Source organism: Schistocerca cancellata, chromosome 1 (genome assembly GCF_023864275.1).
Source record: "Schistocerca cancellata isolate TAMUIC-IGC-003103 chromosome 1, iqSchCanc2.1, whole genome shotgun sequence".
NCBI lineage: Eukaryota > Metazoa > Arthropoda > Insecta > Orthoptera > Acrididae > Schistocerca > Schistocerca cancellata.
The window spans coordinates 518,209,169-518,234,215 of record NC_064626.1 but is presented as its reverse complement, the minus strand read 5'-3'; positions in this window follow the sequence as shown (position 1 = coordinate 518,234,215).

Genomic DNA, 25,047 nt, shown 5'->3' with positions numbered 1-25,047 from the left:
TGCATCAGCGCATCAGGGATTCCATGCGACGGAGGGTGTATGCATGTATCCTCGCTAACGGAGGACATTTTGAACATTTCCTGTAACAAAGTGTTTGAAGTCACGCTGGTACGTTCTGTTGCTGTGTGTTTCCATTCCATGATTAATGTGATTTGAAGAGAAGTAATAAAAAGAGCACTAACATGGAAAGTAAGTGCTTCCGGACACATGTTCACATAACATATTTTCTTTCTTTGTGTGTCTGGAATGTTTCCTGAAAGTTTGGCCGTAGCTTTTTGTAACACCCTGTATAATGACAGTAGTAAATTGACGACAACAGTAATGTCACGACTGTAATAATTAGACTATCTTGGTTTAATAAATTATATATAGGGTGTAGCGAGTATAACTGCAGATATTTCTATTGGTGACTGAGGAATTGAACAATATTATATCAGTATTTACATCATCTGGAGACTAACAATTATACCTATTAAAAGTTGTATGTTTTTAGGTTGGGTTGTACCTCAAAGTACACATGGCAAAGGCAAGCCATTAAAGCAGACAAGCAGTAGCATGCCAGACTCCACACATGCAGGTTGTGCCGGAGCAGTAGAACAAGACGAGTAAAGCCCCACTCTGCACTGTTGCCAAATTTTTCAAGATGGTGGATATAAGATGGAGGCGATAGAAGTGGCAACATTGCAATGATTTCAAGGTGACAAGTTCAAATTTTAGCAGGAAAAAAGGTCAATTGGCCTAACTCCACTAACCTAAGAAAATGGTGGGAAAATATTGGCAGGAAAATAGGTCAACTGGGCTACCACGACTAATCTGAGTCAGCCCACCACCACCTCTTCCTTGGAATTGCCGGGAAAAGAACTCAGCCTTTTCTGGGCTGGATAGGATGGACATAAGTATTTATTTTGCATGCAGTATTTATTTAAACAGTTTGAGGTGTCATAGGGAGAAGCTCCATCCACTGAATACACCATGAGGTCTGGAGTCCAACTGACATAGTACACAGTACTGCCAACAGAGGCCACTGTCGTCCTATGGCAGTCTGGAGAAAAATGGTGGGAAAAGGACTCAATCTGTGTGCAGCTGCTGGAAAGAAGGGAGTTTAGGTTATTTTTAGTGGGACGTTGGAACGAGTTATTTAGGGATGGTTTTCACATAGTTTAGGATTACTCTGACATGCTTGTGGCCACAGTAAGTAGTCTACACATCTGCAGACTACTCTCCAATTACCGAAATAATGCAGTACACTGATGTATTACGCTATGTAAACACTCTCACAACGCTTAAACAGCCGAAATAATGCAGTGCACAAACACTCATTGCATGTAAGAAAGCTTTCGAACTATCTTTCATAAATTCGACAATGACATATGAGCAAACTGTTCCTACAGAGGCTCCAATGTGTGCACATCAAAGTGGTGCATTCATGCCGGTCTCACATGCAAGACATGTCTGACTGCAGATAGGTTTACCTAACCATCGTTGCTGGCCAGATGATGCATAACCTTTGTGCCTGTGGTCCGGCGAAGACCTAATTACCAGGTGAGAGATGTTTGCCTAGCTAATCCCCATCACTAGCACAGCTAAATGACTGCCAGTCTTATACTGCATCACATGTCTATGTAAATAAGAGCCAACTATCCCTCTGGATGTCATATAAAAATCTTTTGCAATGCTTCCCAGAATAACACAGGATGCATTCTTTGCAGTGATCCCAGCACGACAGCCTGTTCCACATGTAAGATGCATCAGGCCACACATTCATGTTTACTTAGCCTCCATGCATCCGAAATGGTAGACGTTTTCACCTCTACATAGAAGCTCATATGTCCCAGGACAAAGGCTATCTCGTGAATAATGGAGTATTCTGATTGGCTCTTACTCAATTTACCTACCAAATTACTGATGCTCCTGGTGTGGGAACACTGCCTGCCTTGTTTTCCCTGCAGATGAGACTTTGAAAGGTGGCTACACTGAGCCACAGCGCCAAAGATCGCGCCAGAGAGTATTGTTCCGCCGCCTCCACTGGCAGTGCTTATTGAGACGTAGCGGCAGGCAGTTCTCGCCGAGAAGTTGTGGTGGACACTGCTTGTCGTGAAGTCAGAGTGAGATGTGGTAGTGGAGAGTGTTGTTCCATGTTTTATGCAGTGGTTTGATGGGAGAGATAGCAGATGTTGTTCTGATAGAGATATTGTAATGGTCAGAGTGCATTTCGTCAATATATATGGAGGTATTTTCTTTTATTGTTTTATTCTTTCAGTGACCTGAATAATGTGTCATTACAGGTTCAGTCAACAAAGCATCTGGCGTGTGTTTTTGTATTAGAGTGTAATTCTGATTTTCTTGCGCAATTGTAGTATTTCTAATTTTCTTTTATCACGTCAGTATAATTGGTATTAAAAAAATTCTTGTCTTGTTGAAGAAGAATCGTGCCAGATGTGCGTTGAGTCATACTACCACATACAGAACAGCTACACTTGTGTTTGTTGTTTCGTAGGTTTTATAGTTGCTGGGGACTTAATTAATTAATTGTGCTAACAGAAATTTCCTTACATTCTTTGTTATCATTCTAAGCAGTCAGATTGCGTACTAAAACTAGTCAGGGCCAGCCGTTTACGAAACAGCGTAATCGGACATACAGCGACAGAAAATTAAAAAGTATTTGCATTGCATTCTTATATCTTTATTTTAATTAAGCCCCCATGCACGTGGCGACCGCTGCCTCGGATCGTCCCTTGGAATTCTTCTGATTGTTAAAATAGTAGACCGTAGTATTGTTGTAGTAATTTGTAGTTTAGTAATTGTAGTCTATTTTGCATGTGTAGATTTGGTAATTGGCATTCTTCTAATGGTATTTTTCAAAATTTAATTTTTATTGTCTTGTCTATGGGTTTGACAATTTAGGGCAATTATTTCAATTGTTCGATTAATCGTGTTTGAGGGAAACATTTCATGTAAATGGTATTGTTGGAGATAAAGAGTCATTGTGTGTAATTTTCGTACAGTGACGAGTTTTGTATGTTTTGTAAATGATTACGCGATCAATGAAAAAGGCAAAAATGATGAATAGTGAGAATAACGAAATTGTTAACATGGAGAACTCGCTAACAGAGGAAAACAGTATCATGAATAATGAAGTGGAAAACAATTTAATCAGTCGAGAAAATAGTCCGGAACCATTTCAAAATTTTTCTCAATCAGAAAATTCACAGAATACGAGATTAACGATAGAAGATTCTGGAATAGTATCGAACAAAGATAGCCTTATGGCTATGCAGAAGGAAGTTAGTATTGCGGAAAATGTTAGGGGCGAAAAGAATTTTGAACCATTTAATATGGAGCAGTTGATGAGTGCAATATTAAATTTAAGATCTGAATTAAAAACAGATATGGGAACAATGGCAACACGGTTAGATTTACAAATGGGAACAATGGAGCATTTACAATCTGAATTAGAAACACGGATGGGAACAATGGAAACTCGGTTAGGATCTGAATTTAAAACAGTGGCAACACGTTTAGAAACAGAGATGGAAATAATGGAAACACGGTTAGACTCACGAATAGGGACATGCTTCAAAAACATGAAAGATGAATTAAAGAAAGAAATCAGAGAAGAAGTACAACCGATTTTGAATTCTCACAATAATAGATTAATTGCAGTAGAGATTAGACAAAGGGAACAGGATAGAGAACAGGAAGAAAGAGATCGCGTGATAGTACAGAAATTTTCAGAGTTAAATTTACAACGTGCAAAAGATAAGGAAGAAATATTTGAGAGAATCGAGGAACCCGTACCAAATGACAGGATAAATAACTTAACGCAACAGTGTGAACAGTTAACTACTAAATGTGACCATACCGAAACCCGAGTCGCGACACTTACGGAAGACGTAAATAAACAGAAAGAACAGATAGGTGATTTATCGGAAAGAGTTGAGGAGATTTCAGATAAACTGACAAATCTTAGTTTAAGTGGGGACAGAGATTCAGATGATACAGCACCATTGCCATTTGCAGAAACCGAAGAATACCAGAACATAAATAAACATGTTGAAAATCAAGGAAAATTTAATGAACGCGTGAAAAGGGAATTTGAGGCATTAAAAAAGCACGTCAAACAAATTGAAGGCGAAATCGTAGGAAAAGACGGCAAAAGAAATTTAGAATCACAGATACCAGAGGGGTTTGAAGAAAATAATTTGTTTCATTTACGGGATGCAACAAGAGAGCGCCAGGCGCGCGAACTTGACAATAATCGACATTGGGACTGGGACAGACGCGGTAGGTCTTTGTCGCCACGAGGCGAAAACTTTGACTATAAACACTTTTTAACTGTTCTGAAATTTAAGATCTTTCGCAAATCTAAGAATGACATACATCCATGTTCATGGCTAGCTCAATTTCTGTACGCACTTCCGCTAAATTTGCTACTAAGTCACAAACTGAAATTTATGTGCAGCTACACTCCTGGAAATTGAAATAAGAACACCTTGAATTCATTGTCCCAGGAAGGGGAAACTTTATTGACACATTCCTGGGGTCAGATACATCACATGATCACACTGACAGAACCACAGGCACATAGACACAGGCAACAGAGCATGCACAATGTCGGCACTAGTACAGTGTATATCCACCTTTTGCAGCAATGCAGGCTGCTATTCTCCCATGGAGACGATCGTAGAGATGCTGGATGTAGTCCTGTGGAACGGCTTGCCATGCCATTTCCACCTGGCGCCTCAGTTGGACCAGCGTTCGTGCTGGACGTGCAGACCGCGTGAGCGGCGCTTCATCCAGTCCCAAACATGCTCAATGGGGGACAGATCCGGAGATCTTGCTGGCCAGGGTAGTTGACTTACACCATCTAGAGCACGTTGGGTGGCACGGGATACATGCGGACGTGCATTGTCCTGTTGGAACAGCAAGTTCCCTTGCCGGTCTAGGAATGGTAGAACGATGGGTTCGATGACGGTTTGGATGTACCGTGCACTATTCAGTGTCCCCTCGACGATCACCAGTGGTGTACGGCCAGTGTAGGAGATCGCTCCCCACACCATGACGCCGGGTGTTGGCCCTGTGTGCCTCGGTCGTATGCAGTCCTGATTGTGGCGCTCACCTGCACGGCGCTAAACACGCATACGACCATCATTGGCACCAAGGCAGAAGCGACTCTCATCGCTGAAGACGACACGTCTCCATTCGTCCCTCCATTCACGCCTGTCGCGACACCACTGGAGGCGGGCTGCACGATGTTGGGGCGTGAGCGGAAGACGGCCTAACGGTGTGCGGGACCGTAGCCCAGCTTCATGGAGACGGTTGCGAATGGTCCTCGCCGATACCCCAGGAGCAACAGTGTCCCTAATTTGCTGGGAAGTGGCGGTGCGGTCCCCTACGGCACTGCGTATGATCCTACGGTCTTGGCGTGCATCCGTGCGTTGCTGCGGTCCGGTCCCAGGTCGACGGGCACGTGCACCTTCCGCCGACCACTGGCGACAACATCGATGTACTGTGGAGACCTCACGCCCCACGTGTTGAGCAATTCGGCGGTACGTCCACCCGGCCTCCCGCATGCCCACTATACGCCCTCGCTCAAAGTCCGTCAACTGCACATACGGTTCACGTCCACGCTGTCGCGGCATGCTACCAGTGTTAAAGACTGCGATGGAGCTCCGTATGCCACGGCAAACTGGCTGACACTGACGGCGGTGGTGCACAAATGCTGCGCAGCTAGCGCCATTCGACGGCCAACACCGCGGTTCCTGGTGTGTCTGCTGTGCCGTGCGTGTGATCATTGCTTGTACAGCCCTCTCGCAGTGTCCGGAGCAAGTATGGTGGGTCTGACACACCGGTGTCAATGTGTTCTTTTTTCCATTTCCAGGAGTGTATTAATGTCCTCAGGGGATTCACTACTCTAAGTGAATATGTGCCGTAGCGAGCATAGGGCCCCGAGCTGTAGTAGTGCTATTTCCCTTTTAGTTTTCTGCACTGCTACCTACTCTTTTACTATTCTTTGCATCTATCGAAACAACTCTTCGACTATCCATCTATCTAGAGAGCGTGTAAAAAATAACCGGATATGACTATTTTACCCAAAAGTGACTTCGGAAATTACCGTTTGGACTTAATGTACCTTCAGCAGCATTCATTCCTAGCTTAAATGAAATTTTACCTGTTTATCTTCGTGACAATATTACTTCATATGTTGACAACATTCTTATTGCTAAACATTCTTGGAGTGAGCACAACAAAATTTTGGATTCATTATTACGTATTTTGCAAGAGTTGGCATTACAGTGAACTTAGAAAAATCTGAATTTGGTCGTTCTCAGGTGAAATTTCTCGGTCACATTATTTCTACAGAAGGCATTCTTCCTGATCCAGAAAAACTTGACGCTATTCGTAATTATGCTGTTCCTACCACAAAACGTGATGTTCGTAGTTTCCTTGGTGTCTGTAATTTTCTTAAACGCTTTGTTAGATTGGACAATTTGGCCACACCTCGTTTTTGCGATCTATCTGGAAAGTTCTTTTTAAACGAAAATCGATCGACAACTCTGTTTGGTTAGTTTGTATTCCTGATGAGTGGGTTAATAAGCTGATTTGGTATACGCATTTCAGTTATGCACACTTTGGTCCCAGAAAATGCTTCCATAAATTACGAGAAAATTGCTACTTCAGTAATATGGAAAAACGTATTCGATCTGTTCTGGCCAAATGCAAATTATGTCAAAAGGCTAAGCCGCCAACAGTTTCTCACAGAGCACCGTTGTTTCCTATCATTCCAGCGAAATTAAAGGACATGGCTGCAGTTGATTTGTTCGGTCCAGTGGTTCGTTCTACTAATGGTTTTGCGGACATTTTCGTAGCAGTGGAGCTGACATCAAAATATGTGTGTTTTACACCGTTACGCAAAGCAACAGCTCGTTCAGTATCTAATGCTTTCATTAACCATTTTCTTAAAGAAGTTGGTCATGTTGATAAGGTTATATCAGATAATGGATCACAGTTTCGTTCTAAAATTTGGCTTCGTACTCTACAGCGTCGTAAAATTAAACCAATTTTCATTTCACTTCTTTACCCCCAATCTAACGCTTCAGAGAGATGGATGAAGGAAATCAATAAATTGTGTTGTCTTTATTGTCATCAGAATCACAGAACGTGGGATCAGTATCTTCATATTTTTCAAAACATTCTGAATGAACTCCCTAATGATTCAACTTCTTTACCGCCTATACTGATATTAAAAAACAAAGCACCGACAAATCGCATTTCTGAAATCGTTCCTTTTCCGCCTTCACGGAAACTGCGGCATTCTGAAGTTGTCAACCTGGCTCTACAAAATATTGCATCTGCGGCTGCTAGAAGAGAGAAATCAGCTAAGCGTCCTGGTCGTTTAAAAATCTTGTCAGTTGGTCAAAAAGTGTTAATTAAGTCTCATCGATTGTCTCACAAAGGAAAAGGCTTGTGTCGCAAATTTTTTCTGCTTTATAACGGTCCATATAGAATTCGCAAAATTATTCATGATAACACTGTTGAAGTAGAAACTCTTAAATCTCGACGCTCTAAGGAAATACATCATATATCAAACGTTAAAATTTTTGTGGAATGACGTACTTTCGAGAAACCAACGGTTTACGTAAACATGCAGAGAATACAAGGATACCGCGCTGTGTTTTGGCGGCGCGGCGGCACATACTCAAAGCAACAGTGAAGTCTGCGCGCCGCACAGGGCAGTCGTTGACCGCAAACAATTGCTTTCTACGTCACGCGCCTACAGCTGATCGAGCGCTCGGTGCGAATGCACTGACAGCCGTAAACAAATACACAGTCTTTCTCCGAATAAAATCAGTATAAAGCTATAATGACTTGATGAATTAGGTTATTAACATTCAGTATTTTTCAGGATACGGTTCTATAAAATATTTAAGAACTTCAGGTAAATTCTGTGTGTCTCCGACGTTAAGACGACTTGCTATCGAGAAATTTTCAGGAAGAATGTAATTTCCAAGAAGAAACTAATAAACTAAAAAAAGGTAACTATTAATTGAGTTTATTTTTCAGGTAACATATTTCCACTTAGGTACGTACTTTAGACGTAATTTACTGCTCGCGATTACGTGATTCATACTTTGTGCTAATTACATGTTCTATGAAATTACTTGTGAAGCGACGTGCTTGCGTACATTAACTGATTTTGACAATGATTATTAATGAACTGGATTGTTACTTGTGTATATTATGCATCGCTTGGCTGCACTACTTTTTCACTGATGTCATATTTTTTTTATTATGTGCCTGCTGTGCTTATTTATTTAAATTATAATTGTCACCTGATTAATTGTGCTGATGTGGTTAGGTATGTAAGTTATACTTTGTGGTTTATCTGCTTGCGCCTTCATGTTTATTTATTAAGATTACATATGAACATTTATTTGCTTACGGTGATACGATGCTGATGACCTGTTTATTACGTAAGATATGTTTGCTGCTATGCGTATGGATTGCATATTTATACATTTCTGTTTGTTGTCACAACTACTCTTTAATTTGGTATATAGAAATGCTGTTGTACTGTGTATGAACATAGAGTTTAGGTCACACTATTGTATTAATTACAGATTGTTCGCTTGGCAGAGCCTCGTTGTAAGAATTGTGCTGCATCCACTTGTTGACATTCTGTTCACTACTGGTATATTTACTCGCTATTGCTTGTTTGGTTACGCTCAGTGCTTTATATTTTAACATAAGAAAATGAACTGCAGTAATTCGACGAGCGACTTTAGTACAAGAAACATCACAGAAGTCACGTGAGCTGGAGGTTTTATGAAAGCTGTATAAATGTATGCCAATAGGAAGGAAGCTAACGACATGACATACCAAAACTAGGTTTAGACCATTGACAGTTATTACACTGCATTTTTCGTGAGCAACTGAAATAGGAAGTGACACTTGACACAAGAAATACTCCACATGTTTGCTTCTGTTTGCCATAATTCTTGAAGTGGTGTACACACTGTGAAATATTAGGATCATTCACACTCCGTAATCGTACTTAATTACTGAGAGTTATTCGAACTAAGTCTGTTAGAGGTCATGTATGCATTTCTTTTGTTTATAATTCGTAATGAGTAGAAGATTTGGTCAGATGGATTACACAGAGGTTGTGTGTTGACAGTGTGTCTTCGGATTGTATGGGATGGGGAGGTTTGCATTAGGATTTTATCTATACTTGTTCGAGGAGACTGACTAGAGGAAAGAGTTGTTATGGAAGTGAAATGATACTGGCAATAAGGTTTATATGTATCGACGTATTGAAGAGGTATTATTGAGGTATTGAGATTATATGAAGTTGATTGGAGTTTTGGTGTATAAGAGGTAAAATAAGTGAGGTGCATATTTTTTTTTTTGTTGGTCTATATGGAACAAGGAGGATGAAGATAGCAGACTAGAACACTAAAATGGAAGGAAGATTGTCTACACACACTTTGTTAAATCACTAAGCAGTATGTACTTTTTTTTTTGGAGAGAGGAAGTTGCATATCTTGGCACACTGACAGTTGTTCAGTAACAGTGCATTTTGATCTGGCTTGGCAAACATTGGTCTTGACATGATGACTATGACGTTGACTTAACTATTATTGACTGTTATACATTGCTGCCACTATTACTTGATACACATGATGAACATGAAATTTTGACAGAAGTGCATGTACACAGTTAACACTATTCAATTACACAGTAGTACTTAATGTGGATGAAAGATGAGTGAGTGTGTTTTGTGTGTTTTCCTTTCCTAATCCTACCCACCTATCTCCTAAATATTATTTTATTTGTTTGTAGTGGCTTGCACTGACACTCATAAATATTATAGGTTTACTGATATTTGAGTATTTGTAATAGTAATATGACAATTATCTGATATCATTTGTGTGTTTATTAGAATTTGTATGTTTAGTGTAAGAGCATTGTAAAAGCATTTGTATGTGTATTCAAACTATTATTCATGCTTGAACTGTCTGAGTAGTGATAGTGAATATTATGGACTGCTGTCTGCACCTACTCAACATTGCTGGGTGCCACTGATGGACTGCTTCTACTGAAATGATGTCACCTGATGGAGTCTGCACCTGTTCCACAATGCTGTGTGCCACTGATGAACTGCTTCTACTGAAATGATGTCACCTGATGGTGGCTGCACCTACTCAACAATGCTGGGTGCCACTGATGGACTGCTTCTACTGAAATGATGTCACCTGTTGGAGTCTGCACCTGTTCCACAATGCTGGGTGCCACTGATGGACTACTTCTATGGAAATGATGTCATTTGTCGGTGTCTGCACCTACTCAACATTGCTGGGTGCCATTGATGAACTGCTTCTACTGAGAAATGTGACTTGTTGCTGTGTGTACCTCTTCAACATTGCTGGGTACCACAAATGGAACTGCTTCTGCTGAAATGATGTCACCTGTTGGAGTCTGCACCTACTCCACAATGCTGGGTGCCACTGATGGACTGCTTCTACTGAAATGATGTCACCTGATGGTGTCTGCACCTACTCAACATTGCTGGGTGCCACTGACAGACTGCTTCTACTGAAATGATGTCACATGATGGTGTCTGCACCTACTCAACATTGCTGGGTGCCACTGATGGACTGCTTCTACTGAAATGATGTCACCTGATGGTGTCTGCACCTACTCAACATTGCTGGGTGCCACTGATGGACTGCTTCTACTGAAATGATGTCACCTGATGCTGTCTGCATCTACTCCACAATGCTGGGTGCCACTGATGGACTGCTTCTACTGAAATGATGTCACCTGTTGGAGTCTGCACCTGTTCCACAATGCTGGGTGCCACTGATGGACTGCTTCTACTGAAATGATGTCACCTGATGGTGTCTGCACCTACTCAACATTGCTGGGTGCTACTGCTGGAACTGTCAAACACTTGTTGCGAAAACATTTTATGTGAACATTTGTATAAACTGATTTTTTGTGTATTACTGTTTGTGAAAAGTTATGAGACTCTTACCTGTACATATTCGTCCTTGCTGACGCTATTGATTGAACTGTTTAACCACATGATATTTGTGTAAACTATTATGTAAAGTCATATGTATGAAAGAATTTGTATTGCTTAGTGTATTTTACATATTAGGCTATTGAAAGGTCAATGCAAAGGCAAAATTTTATCTAGTTATATGATATTTACGTATTAATATTATCTTTTATTTTTGTCTGTATTTTTTTGACGAATTTGGTGGTATTTTCACCACCAATGCTGGCAAAAATACCATCAAATTCTAGCCCGTGGAGGAAGGGCATATGAACGGTGGCTACACTGAGCCACAGCGCCAAAGATCGCGCCAGAGAGTATTGTTCCGCCGCCTCCACTGGCAGTGCTTATTGAGACGTAGCGGCAGGCAGTTCTCGCCGAGAAGTTGTGGTGGACACTGCTTGTCGTGAAGTCAGAGTGAGATGTGGTAGTGGAGAGTGTTGTTCCATGTTTTATGCAGTGGTTTGATGGGAGAGATAGCAGATGTTGTTCTGATAGAGATATTGTAATGGTCAGAGTGCATTTCGTCAATATATATGGAGGTATTTTCTTTTATTGTTTTATTCTTTCAGTGACCTGAATAATGTGTCATTACAGGTTCAGTCAACAAAGCATCTGGCGTGTGTTTTTGTATTAGAGTGTAATTCTGATTTTCTTGCGCAATTGTAGTATTTCTAATTTTCTTTTATCACGTCAGTATAATTGGTATTAAAAAAATTCTTGTCTTGTTGAAGAAGAACCGTGCCAGATGTGCGTTGAGTCATACTACCACATACAGAACAGCTACAATTGTGTTTGTTGTTTCGTAGGTTTTATAGTTGCTGGGGACTTAATTAATTAATTGTGCTAACAGAAATTTCCTTACATTCTTTGTTATCATTCTAAGCAGTCAGATTGCGTACTAAAACTAGTCAGGGCCAGCCGTTTACGAAACAGCGTAATCGGACATACAGCGACAGAAAATTAAAAAGTATTTGCATTGCATTCTTATATCTTTATTTTAATTAAGCCCCCATGCAACTTTCAGTGGCAAAACTATTTTGTAAAGATACCCATATTGAACTAATAGTTAAACCTTGCAAAAGTGGTCAACAGATCATGAAATATGGGAAGACACTTCCTCAATTACACTGTTCTGCCACTGACGACGGAACCTTGAATATTCCAGCGTGAAACTGATCTCCAACCTGGCTATATATCACCACATATCGCCTAGATGTAGTAAACTCACAATTCGTATCCTACACCAAACAAAATCATCACTACCGACCACCAGACACTCATACTGCGAAGACAGATAGGATAAGCACATGGACCGTATATTGTCCTCGCAACACTAGATATTTCCTGTGAGGTTGGTAGGTCCCCATTGCAGCCGACAGACACAAGTCATCTGCCCCCTCACATAAAGTGGCTCCACACATGACCAGAGCACGCTCAGCAAACCGAGGTCACTCTCTGAACTGTTCTACAAAGAGTAGGTCGGTTCCCCTCGACACAAAGGGATTACTGTATCTGGCCCCGACCTGCTTGCTTGCTTGATTTCTACACCCATCTGGACACTCTGGGATTACAAGAACATATGTATTTTCACATGGTTTGCCTGAATATCATACCATTTTCGCGATAACTTTCGATATGAAGCACATAGCAATATGCTACCGATCGCTTGCACAATATACTTCGGAAGATTTAGACTGGAAATTATTCCTCCAGAACCCCTAAAACTTTAACTAGGTGCGTGCTGTAAATCAATGGGTAACTAGAAACACAGACTATATGATCAGTCGCAAGAGAGGATCCCTGTGACACATGCACATACAGAAGTACAGAAAACAAAGCAAATGCAGTGCAAATGTAGAACATGTGGGTAGAGGCGAATAGATGCATTCTAATAAAGTGCTACACTATGTCGTCCAACCAGAAAAATAGTGCTTTTGCGTTACGTGTTAGCAGCTGTACTACACTACTGGCCATTAAAATTGCTACACCACGAAAATGACGTGCTACAGACGCGAAATTTAACCGACAGGAAGAAGATGCTGTGATTTGCAAATGATTAGCGTTTCAGAGCATTCACACAAGGTTGGCGCCAGTGGTGACACCTACAACGTGCTGACATGAGGAAAGTTTCTAATCTATTTCTCATACACAAACAGCAGTTGACCAGCGTTGCCTGCTGAAACGTTGTTGTGACTCCTCGTGTAAGGAGGAGAAATGCGTACCATCACGTTTCCAACTTTGATAAAGGTCGGATTGTAGCCTATCGCGATTGCGGTTTATCGTAACGCGACATTGCTGCTCGCGTTGGTCGAGATCCAATGACTGTTAGCAGAATATGGAATCGGTGGTTTCAGGGGGGTAATATGGAACGCCGTGCTGGATCCCAACAGCCTCATATCACTAACAGTGGAGATGACAGGCATCTTATCCGCATGGTTGTAACGGATCATGCAGCCACGTCTCGATCCCTGAGTCAGCAGATGGGAACGTTTGCAAGACAACAACCATCTGCACGAACAGTTCGACGACATTTGCAGCAGCATAGACTGTCAGCTCGGAGACCATGGCTGCGGTTACCCTTGACGCTCCATCACAGACAGGAGCGCCTGCGATGGTGTACTCCATGACGAACCTCGGTGCACGAATGGCAAAACGTCATTTTATCGGATAAATCCAGGTTCTGTTTACAGCATCATGATGGTCGCAACCGTGTTTGGCGACATCGCGGTGAACGCACATTGGAAGCATATATTCGTCCTCGCCATACTGGCGTATCACCAGGCTTGATGGTTTGGGGTGCCATTGGTTACACGTCTCGGTCACCTCTTATTCGCATTGACGGCACTTTGAACAGTGGACGTTACATTTCAGATGTGCTACGACCTGTGCCCCCCCCCCCCCCCCCCCCATGAACCATGGACTTTGCCGCTGGTGGGGAGGCTTGCGTGCCTCAGAGATACAGATAGCCGTACAGTAGGTGCAACCACAACGGAGTGGTATCTGTTGAGAGGCCAGACAAACGTGTGGTTCCTGAAGAGGGGCAGCAGCCTTTTCAGTAGTTGCAGGGGAAACAGTCTGGATTATTGACTGATCTGGCCCTGTAACACTAACCAAAACGGCCTTGCTGTTGTGGTACTGCGAACAGCTGAAAGCAAGGGGAAACTACAGCCATAATTTTTCCCGAGTGCATGCAGCTTTACTGTATGATTAAATGATGATGGCGTCCTCTTGAGTAAAATATTCCGGAGGTAAAATAGTCCCCCATTCGGATTTCCGGGCGGGGACTACTCAAGAGGACGTCGTTATCAGGAGAAAGAAAACTGGCGTTCTACGGATATACATGGAAGAACCCTGGAGATACTGACAGGTTTCAGATAGATTATATAATGGTAAGACAGAGATTTAGAAACCCGGTTTTAAATTGTAAGACATTTGCTGGAGCACATGTGGACTGTGACCACAATCTATTGGTTATTAACTGTAGATTAAAACTGAGAAACTGCAAAAAGGTGGAAATTAAGGAGATGGGACCTGGATAAACTGAAAGAACCAGAGGTTGTACAGAGTTTCAGGGAGAGCATAAGGGAACAATTGACAGGAATGGGGGAAAGAAATACAATAGAGGGAGAATGGGTACCTTTGAGGAATGAAATAGTGAAGGCAGCAGAGGATCAAGTAGGTAAAAAGACGAGGGCTAGTAGAAATCCTTGGGTAATAGAAGAGATACTGAATTTAATTGATGAAAGGAGAAAATACAAAAATGCGGTAAGTGAAGCAGGCAAAAAGGAATACAAACGTCTCAAAAATAAGATCGACAGGAAGTGCAAAATGCCTAAGCAGGGATGGCTAGAGGACAAATGTAAGGATGTAGAGGCTTATCTCACTAGGGGTAAGATAGATACTGCTTACAGGAAAATTGGAGAAAAGAGAGCCACTTGTATGAATATCAAGAGCACAGATGGAAACCCAATTCTAAGAAAAGAAGGGGAAGCACAAAGGTGGAAGGAGTATGTAGAGGGTCTATACAAGGGCGATGTACTTGAGGACAATATTATGGAAATGGAAGAGGATGTAGATGAAGATGATTGTAATTCTGTCAGAGACAGCAAAACACTTGGAAGAGCAGTTGAATGGAACGGACAGTGTCTTGACAGGAGGTTATAAGATGAACAACAACAAAAGCAAAACGAGGATAATGGAATATAGTCGAATTAAGTCGGGTGATGCTGAGGGAATTGGATTAGAAAAGCAGACATTTAAAGTAGTAAAGGAGTTTTGCTATTTGGGGAGAAAAATAACTGATGATGGTCGAAGTAGAGAGGATATAAAATGTAGACTGGCAATGGCAAGGAAAGCTTTTCTGAAGAAGAGAAATTTGTTAACATCGAATATAGATTTAAGTCTCAGGAAGTCGTTTTTGAAAGTATTTGTATGGAGTGTAGCCATGTATGGAAGTGAAACATGGCCGATAAATAGTTTAGACAAGAAGAGAATAGAAGCTTTCGAAATGTGGTGCTACACAAGAATGCTGAAGATTAGATGTGTAGGTCACATAACTAATGAGGAGGTATTGAATAGAACTGGGGAGAAGAGAATTTTGTGGCACAACTTGACTAGAAGAAGGGATCGGTTGGTAGGACATGTTCTGAGGCATCAAGGGATCACCAATTTAGTACTGGAGGGCAGCGTGGAGGCTAAAAATCGTAGAGGAAGACCAAGAGATGAATACACTAAACAGATTCAGAAGGATGTAGGTTGCACTAGGCACTGGGAGATGAAGAAGCTTGCACAGGATAGAGTAGCTTGGAGAGGTGCATTAAACCAGTCTCAGGACTGAAGACTACTACTACAACAACAACGACCCGTGGCTCTACTCTTCATTCGATCCCTTCGAAACCCTACATTTCAGCAGGATAATGCACGACCGCATGTTGCAGGTCCTGTACGGGCCTTTCTGCAGACAGAAAATGTTTGACTGCTGCCCTGACCAGCACATTCTCCAGATCTCTCACCAACTGAAAACGTCTTTTCAATGGTGGCCGAGCAACCGGCTCGTCACAATACGCCAGTCGACACTCTTACTGAACTGTGGTATCGTGTTGAAGCTGCATGGGCAGCTGTACCTGTACACCCCATCCAAGCTCGGTTTGACTCAATGCCCAGGTGTATCAAGGCCGTAATTACGGCCAGAGATGGTTGTTCTGGGTACTGATTTCTCAGGATCTATGCACCCAAATTGCGTGAAAATGTAATCACATGTCAGTTCTAATATAATATATTTGTCCAATGAATACCTGTTAATCATCTGCATTTCTTCTTGGTGTAGCAATTTTAATGGCCACTAGTGTAGATTTACAAGCAATTTTAAAACACGGAACGAGAAATGATGTCATGATCGCATGGGTAGAGGTGACATAAAATCGATGGAAATGCGAATAATGACGGAAAATATGTATAAATTAAATGAAAATACACCGGAATGGGGGAAATTGACGAAGAACTTGCGTGTCTTCAGGATGGCGCAGGACAATTCTTGAACATGGAAACCAGCATGCGAGAGTAGAGGAATGTGAGAAAATGTTTAAATGGAAGTGCCAGGGACTGGGGAAACAGTCATCGAGGCAACACTCTAGTGTATGTCTACTGAGGTAACAGTGATACACGTGAGTTGACTACTGTATTTGACGCTCTCCAGGAAAACAGAGAACCATCTGCCTCTAAACTTACATGCATCTGCAATAAAGGCTAAGAGAGAATGGATGGAGCGATTTGTTGCGATGTAGCCGTAACTAGGTACGATTTAATGGCAGGCTGATGATGTATCCTACAGAGGGAGGGAGATGTTGCTGCAAGTCATTTGACCATTTTTTTCTGTTGGTCTGTCAGGATGCATCAGCTGTGTGACATAGCATGCGTTCAACTTGTAAACAATCGCGTGTTCTGTGTGTGGCTTTAGAACTGTTTACTTCCAATCGTTAACAGAAAACTTCTCGGTCATCAGAGAACTTCCATCTCATGTGTGATGATGGCGTGACCATCCTGTTTCAACACATTCCTCTACAAGAACGCAGATTTATTTCATGTATTCCATTCCCTTGTCGTATCCTGGGTATAAAATCGAGACTTCAGTTTCATAACTAAGGTGATTCTACGTTTGTTATTGACAGATGTTTGTGAGGCACTACAATCCCTGTGTATACATCTGCTTGAAGATGTCCTGTTTACAGAGTTAATGGCGGCATGATGTGTAATTTCACATGTCAAACGCCGCTGCTATGCGTTTATCTGTTTCCTTGTAAGAGGTATTCTCCGTTACTAACGATCATTTTAAAAAGGACTGATGTGGGCATAGCGTAAATTCTGAACTGTGATCAGATGTGCACAATGGGCGCTATACATCTCTGGAAAGCTATATTGTGCAGGTATCACACAGAATCGATATTTTAAGGAAGTAGTTTTTTTCATTTTACAGTTACCATAATTTATGGTAGAGAACCCTGCAAGAAGGATGTATGTCATGCACTGGAAATATATTTCTTACGTTGGAATATTAACAGTCTTGCATTCCACATGTACAATAGGTCAGAAACTGCAGCGATCTAACATTATAGCCTGCTTTAAGTGCAGAACTGTGTAGCCTCGGGAGTACGTGAGTTTATGCTCTCTCTTACCAATACCCTCCTGATACTGATCCCAGACACTAGAACAATACTTTAAATTTGATAGTGTAGTTGATTTACATAAATTGCTTCGAACTCCATCCGTCTGAGGCTCCATCACGCATAAAAATCACCCATTTCTTGTTCTTCTTAACCGTCTGCTATTACATTACAACACTTTCAAATCTACTACTATACACCGATAAGGGATGCATCTGGAGAAATCTTGTGCACTTGGATGGGTGTGGCATGCACGATTAATTCATGAGATGCGGATTGTAGCGGCTTACTTCTGGTCAGCTGCAGATTAAATCGGTAACAGTGTTGCAGGGCGGGTTTGTCAAAGAGAGTGTGAGGGGATCTTTCAGTCTCTAACTTTATCCTAAGAATGCGAGAATGACTTGTGACTCCCATCAGCATAGAATAAGATCTAAATTACGAACTATGCTCGAGGTGCTATAAAATATGTCGATTGGTGTCTGGTATACTTTGATGATGTACATGTTCGAGAATTAACAATAAATTGACATACTGCACAGTCATCTATGTACATCCAAAATGGTACTCGCAAAATAGGGGACAGGCGGTTTAGTGATGATACTGAAATTGGGAAGCACGCTGTTGCATCATTGGTTGGAGTTGAAATTACTGTAAAATTACTAAAATTGTTCTCTGTCAACTGTGATGTTTATTATTACAGTACAATGACGGTGCCTTTTCCGTCCTATCCACTGGTACGCTGCTGATTACCACGTAATGAATGACTGACATGACTTGTTTGACATGGAGAAAAAGTCTTGGTGGAGTGGCAACACCTTCTGGGGATGGCTAGCACCAAAACAATGATCACGTACATGACTACAATATGAGGAATCAATCGAAACAGAACACTGAGCCATCAACTATTCCGTCACTGTGACAGATGAGTTTAAGTGTAGAGGCTGTCAATCATATTCTGACAGCAGTTTGAAAACAGTCCAGACTGCAAACCTTTCACATTTCCTTTTGTTATGACTGTATTTTGATTTAAAATCATTCAGTGTGTGTGTGTGTGTGTGTTTGTGTGTGTGTTTTATGGCAGCAGCAGCAACAACATGAGTTACACTGCACGACATCTAGTTTTCTGTGAGAGCAATAGATCGGAGCGTGTTAATGTCAGTTTAGAACCTGGTACAGACCCTGAAGTTGTAGTGGAAAAAACAAAATGTATGGCAGCACACAAACGTGTTACATTAAAAAAAAACAATGTTTCAAACAACGACACAAGGTCACAGGGAGCCTCTCTTGTGACTGATTGTATAGTCTGTGGGATAGGGTCATCTACTTACAGTACAGGCGATGGAACTTTACACTGGTCTGTGCAATGGATCAATATCTGCATATTTAATAGGATCGCCACATGTGCTCAATGCCGGCATGCAGAAGTAATTTTTCACTGTTGGATGGTGTATAATAACAATGATGTGGCGATAGACATGAATGGATCCTGAGGGATGCCGATCTGCTTCGGACTGCAGTACCTGGGTGCTGTTGAGTCTTCCTAATTTTCCTGATAACTGTTCATACTGTCTTTATACAACCTTGTGTTACAGGAGCCGGCTTCATTTGGCGCTGACCTTACATATTGTACACGGTTGGCAGAGCTACAACAAAATGTTCCCATTTCCATCAAATGGTCAAAACACGGTCCTGTCACACTAACTCAGCTTAGCCTGTTTCTACGCAGACTGCACAATGTGATAGATGTAGCTTTCTCCGACTTCTACTCAATTCCGACTCAAATTCGAACGGTCACATGTGCAAAGCTGCAGAGATGCCAGCACAGAGTGTGAGGGGCAGTTGCAAGATGCATAGGGAGTACTTAAAAATTTACTGTAGCATATAGGTTCGAACAAGGTGACTCTTTTCGAGATATGAGAGTGTCAGAAATATAATACACTAGAGGCTGTAATCATTAAAATAATTCTCCATAGGATACAATGCAGGTATGTGGTTGAATGGAAAGACCTGATTCCAAAACGCAGAGAACATTTCTACCAGAAAGCATAGCATTAGAGATCTGAGAAGCCTGTGTACGTTTCTTACGACCTCAATCAGCACATCGTCTACTGTGTGTGATGATTCTCAATCAACCATCACCTATAACCCAGTGGATAAATCGCAGAACCTGTGACATAGCATCGAGACAGAATGCATTACAAATACTGAAGAAATATCCAGCAGCAGCATGACGGAGTTGCAAATACCGGCGTCATAGCGTGTTTCTTAGCCAAATCACATTCTAAATTCAGTGATTTTATTACGAGCTCACACCGTCGGCGACGTGTAACTGCACTGTTGTTCTGTTAATATACACTCTTGCGATCACTGTCTGTATTCAGTGTTGCGGTATTTGTGTGTAGAAACCACTTCATTTGGAGATAATGCCAAACATCTGGCGGTTTGTAAGAGGATTACGCCTCTCTTTCTAAGACACAGCGATACCCCTCGCAAGAAAAACTTATGAAACATGTCCGTCCATCCCTGAAGTTTGCCCAGTATTGTTTCGTATCATCAGCAATCAGTTACTGGTGAAGTATTATACTTGGTAATAGGGGATGCACGGCAGGTTCGCCTTGAGCATCAGGCTTGTAAAGTATGTGTATGTGTTCTGACATGTGCAAAGATAGCGCCTATGTCCAGTCATAAGGAAGGTATGGATTTGACGTGGAATACAGCGATAGCAAAGGGAGTGGAAGATTACTTTTTTACTTGGGAAAGTATGTCAAGTCATAAGATTGATACAGATATTTCTATTTCCAAAGCCACAGCCATCAGCAGGGGGTATTTCTGGTACTTCACTCATTGTCGAATGTCGTCCAATTGAGACTGAGTTCGTGTTATTTAATTGTAAGTACAGTGATAAAGTATATGTGTAGTCTGTTTCCTAGATGATTCTGTCTGGGGGACCGTGGCGCGTGGCGGCAATGACATGGCGGAAACGATTCACATTTCCAGCTAACGGCAGGAGCCGTCCAAATGGAAAGGCCTGTTGGGGTACAGGAATGTATGTGACCTAACCGTGTCGTTCTCTAGATGACTGAAGACCGAAGTAATACTCAGTATGTGTTGGACAGTATTTGTGATCGCATGTGTAGCATGTGGAAATTTGAGAAGATTCAATGTAGATGTCTGTTTGCTCTTGACTGTTATTCCCTCCCATGTAAATTATCTGGTTGACTGCTTCTGCACATTTTCCGTCTTTATTTTGCTGAGAGAACATTGATTGTGGCGTGTGTTGTGTGCATCTAGCACGTGAAAGGTAGGTGGAAGACACGTTTGCTAATTCTCTAGACATGAGAAACACCTTGGCTCACTTTGTAAATTTTAAGGATGATTTGGAATCTATTATATCACTGACATCAATATTCGTAAGTGGAAATATCAGTTTCCTCTACTTTTTTCGAGTTTTTACGTAAAGATCTTCGCAGATGGGACAAGTTTCTAGTTACTCAGTGGTTTACCACATGCTGCACCTCGCTGGAGATTATTTCTCTAGAGAAATAATCTCCAGTTTATATCTTCGGAATTATATTGTGCAAGTTATATTGTGCAAGCGATCGCTAACGTACTGCTGTGTGCTTCATATCGAGTAGTTTAGTGAAACTGTATGATATTCTAGCAAGATGATGATGATGATGATGATGAAGTCCCATACTCCTTGACAGAGCACTGCCGTGGAGGTGGTTTGCCATTGCCTTCCTCCGGACATAATGGCGATGAATGATGATGATGAAGACGACACAACAACATCCAGTCATCTTGAGGCATGTGAAAATCCCTGACCCTGCCGGTAATCGAACTCGGGACCCTGTGCTCAGGAAGCGAGAACACTATCGCGATACCACGAGTTCCGGAATCCTGTGAAAATACATGTGTACTTGTAATCCCATAGTATGGAGATGGGTGTAGAAAGCAGGAGAGCATGCAGATCGGGATCAGAAACAGTAATGCCTTTGTGCCGAGGGGAACCGACCCAGAATGCTCCATTCATTCACAAGATATCCTTTGCGCTGGGATATAGGAACCTCTATGTAGCTATGAGAACGTCCATCGTTTCTTGCATTAAGATTGCTATGAAGAATGCATCCTGTGTTATTTTGGGACACATTGCAAAAGATTTCTATATCACATCCAGAGGGAGACTTGGCTCTTATTTGCATAGCCATGTGGTGTCAGTATAATGCTGACCACCTTTTAGCTGCGCTTGTGATGGTGAGTAGCTAGGCAAATATCTCTCACTCGGCAATTAGGTCTTAGCTGGACCCCAGGTACAAAGGCTATGCATCATCATACCAGCAATGGTGGTTAGGTAAACACGTTCGCAGCCAGACATGTCTCGCATGTGAGACTGGAATGAGTGCGCTGCCCTGGCAGGTGCACATTGAGGCCTCTGTAGGGAACAGTTCACTGATACACAGCGGTCGAATTTCTTAACAATATTCCTTAAATGTTTTTACATGCAGTGAGTGTTCGTTCACTGCATTATTTCGGCTGTTTAAGTGTTGTGAGCATGTTTGCATGGTGTAATACATGCCTTATTTCGCGAATTTTATGCATACTGAACATGTCTGTGCATCAGTGTACTGTATTATTTTGGTGATTTACGAGTAGCTTGCAGGTCTGTAGGCTGTGCAGTGCATTATTTTGACAGTTTACAATTAGCGAGTGCTTGTGCATATCGTTATACATGCAATATTTTGACAATTTATGAGTTGTTTTTGTGTCTGTACATCGTTGTATTGCATTATTTTGCTGATTTACGAATAGTTTGCAGGTCTGTAGGCTATTTACTGTGACCCCAAGCACACCAGGGCGAGTTTTTGTGTCAGTGTAATAAATAAACTATGCGAAAACAGTCCCTAAATAAATTGTTCCAATTTCCCACTGAAAATAAATAAAGTACACCCTCTCCTCTCCAGCAGCTGAACACATATTGAGTCCTTTTCCCATCATTTTTCCCCAGACCGTCATAGGATGACAGTGCCCTCTGTTGGCAGTACTGTGTACTACGTCAGTTGGACTCCGGACCTCATGGTGAACACAGTGGATGGAGCTACTCCCTATGACAACTCAAACTGTTTAAATAAATACTGCATGCAAAATAAATACTTATATCTATCCTATCCAGCAGCCCAGAACAGGCTGAGTCTTTTTCCTGCCAATTCCAAGGAAGAGGTGGTGGTCAGATGACTTAGATTAATGGAGGTAGCCCAACTGACTTATTTTCCCGCCAAAATTTTCTTACGTTAATGGAGGCAGCCCAGGTGACCTTTTTGCTAGCAAACTTTGAGCTTCCCGACATTTTCTGGGGGAGGGGGAGTAAGGGGGGAGCGGGTTAGGTTAGTGGAGGTAGCCCAATTGTCCTATTTTCCCGCCAAAATTTGAACTTCCCGCCATGACGACATTGCGTCATAACCACTTCTATCGCCGCCATCTTGGATACGCTACCTTGAAAAAATTTTAGCAAGAATGCACAGTGGGGCCATGCCCCTCTTGTCCCACTATGTACAGGCCGTATGTGGACCAAGGCCCGGTCTGTCTCAGCTTTGGTGTGGCATTTTTCTATCAGCACAACTGTCTTCAGCTCGGCAGAATTTTTAGTCATCAGCGCTGAGAAGCCTTTGGTATTTGTTTGTTGTTTGGAGGATGTTCGCGGTGCAGTGCGTCCAGTGGCTGTTTGCACGAAAACAGGCAGCCTATGGATCCATCCTCACAAGCCTTTGTAAATGAATGGGAATGGCGGAAGAGAGGGATGAGAAATCTCAACATACATTATGCAGTCACATAGCAACAGAGAGTCTAAATTTGTTATGAAACGACATTACAATACTTTGCATAATCAGTTTAAAAATTTTGTTGGCAATTAAAGAGCAAAAAATTACAAGATCGACAAATGGGATTCATTAACCTGTACATCAAGAAGCACTTTGTGCTAAATTTGCAGGCAGTGAGGACACGAAGAAATTTGTGATATGAACAGTAAAATTTCTGAAGTCAAACATGTTACTCTGCTGTCGTTGCAACAGTTTTTGATGGAAGAGTATGGACGCTTTGTATATTGCCGCAAAGTACGTTGGTTAAGTCAAGGTGCATCCCTGGAACGATTTCCCTCTTTAAAACTCACTATTGTTGAATTTATGAAGGTAAAAAGAAGTTCAGGAAGGAAATTAGAGCATCTGGAATGGATTGCAGACCTCGCATTTCGAGAGGAATTGACAGCACCTGCCCACAGTAAGCCTTTGCAAGGTGAGAAACAACTTCTTTCTGATTTGATGGGGATTCGTTTAAAAAGAAAATCGCATTGTAGAAGAGAAACGTTCTGATAAACACAGTCCAGTTTCCCTAGCTCAGTGGCCACGAAGAAAACAAGATGTTTAAAGAATTCACTGTGGCCTTCAGAGAATTACGAGAATAGCTTCCTAAATGTCTTGAGGACACCGTCAATTTTACACCTGTGTTCGAGCTGTTTTCGAGACAGTTTTCCACTCCAATGGAATGCACCCCTATGCAGGTGCAGATGTAACTGACCGATGTGCAAGGTAATTCCTATTTTAAAGACAAATCCCATTATTTTTAAAACTGTCCAGGACGTGTACATTGCCTTCTCCTGGTAGAGTTTCCACGTCTACATAATGAGGATAAAAACTTCTAGAATATTTCGACCGACATATTTGTATGAAAGACATTTTTTTCTTTTATGAAGCCAAATAAGTCATGATTACGCGGCATCATAATTGCGACAATATGTGAAATTGTCTGCATCTGCCCATATGCCGACAGTTTGTACCTGATAGAAATTGTATGTCTTCAGCGCGCCAAAAATAAATAATACTGAAGGTTTGTTTTGTTTTTGATATGTGTTGCTGAGAAATGTGAAATATAGAACCACGTCATACGCATTGCGACTGCATTGTCTTTTAAATGTGGTGTGTTTGCAGTTCCCCCTCTTCAAGCTCACACAGCGTGGTGTACTGGTGGGGGAAATGTGCTAGCAAGCTAAGCACTATGGCATTTATGTCAGAGCCAGTCCGCGAGCCGAATTCTTGGCCACCCCTGGTTTAATGCTTCATTTCCCCTGGGCAGCAGGTCAGGTGTTGAAGTGTGAACGCATGGACATAAAATGGTTATATCAGGTAGTAAATTGTGTGACATGTTTGTGGGAAGATTGTTCAACACAGAGAAAAAAATTAAGCAAGACACTGATGTTGCACATAATAATGTACCACATATAAAAGTATCTTCACTTAAACCCATTACACCATGTTATAGGACGTATGTTCA